Genomic DNA, 1,155 nt, shown 5'->3' with positions numbered 1-1,155 from the left:
TTCCCCGGGTCGAAGAACCACGAGTTGGGTTGGCCTAGGGAGACTGGCCGAGACATTTGGTTGGATCAGATTGGGGGTAACCCTACCACGACCCGCGTTGTTCCCACGGGGAAAGAAGTCGGTACCCCATAGGTTGGGGAGAGAAGCCATACTCAAGGGAGAGCAGTGCGACAGGCGTCGTCGACCAAGATCCAGCACCCCGCCTTGTGACGCCCCCGACTTAATCGTGCACTAATCATACACGCAAATGCGCACGATCAAGATCAGAGACTCACGGGAAGATATCACGACACAACTCTAGACACAAATAAAATAATACAAGCTTTATATTACAAGCTAGGGGCCTCGAGGGCTCGGATACAAAAGAGTCAGCGGAAGCAACAATGCCTGAGTACAGACATAAGTAAACAAGTATGCCTTAAGAAGGCTAGCATAACAATGATAACTAGATCAAAAAGGCACAGGCCTCCTGCCTGGGAGCCTCCTAACTACTTCTGGTCGTCGGTGGTCTCCACGTAGTAGTAGGCTCCGTCGGGATAGTAGTAGTCATTGGCGGGATCAGCTGACTCCTAGGCTCCGTCATCTGATCGCAGCAATCAGGTAGAGGGGAAAAGAGGTAGCAAAGCAACCATGAGTACTCATCCAAAGTACCTGCAAGACTTACATCAGATCTATACTAAGTATGCATCGATATCAAAGGAATGGGCTATACCTTTGGACTAGACTGCAGAAATGTCAGAATAGAAGGGAAGACCTAGCCTATCGAAGACTAGCATCTCGCAGCATCTTGCAGCATTAGAAGAGTGCAGATTAGCATAACATAAGTAATAAGTATGTTGTAGCAACTTCCAGAGATCCTTCCTCGACTCCCTGTGAGAAAGCAATCCCGGACCCATCATATCCATATAGTGTCTCTAGTATACAATTCTAGTTGTAATAGATCGGGATACAACTCCGAGCGTCCATTACCGTTGACATGGCTATTCGAATAGATATACTTCCCTACAGGGGTGCACCAACTTACCCAACACGCTCGATTAACTCCGGTCGAACACAATTTTCTGGGTCATGCCCGACCTCGGTTGATCGACACAACGTAGTCCTACCTAGGCTCAACAAAGAGGTCAGCACGCCAGTGTACATCCTAAATGCAAA

Source organism: Triticum dicoccoides, chromosome 3B (genome assembly GCF_002162155.2).
Source record: "Triticum dicoccoides isolate Atlit2015 ecotype Zavitan chromosome 3B, WEW_v2.0, whole genome shotgun sequence".
Lineage (NCBI taxonomy): Eukaryota > Viridiplantae > Streptophyta > Magnoliopsida > Poales > Poaceae > Triticum > Triticum dicoccoides.
The sequence above is the reverse complement of the archived record's forward strand: the minus strand, read 5'-3'. Positions refer to the sequence as shown.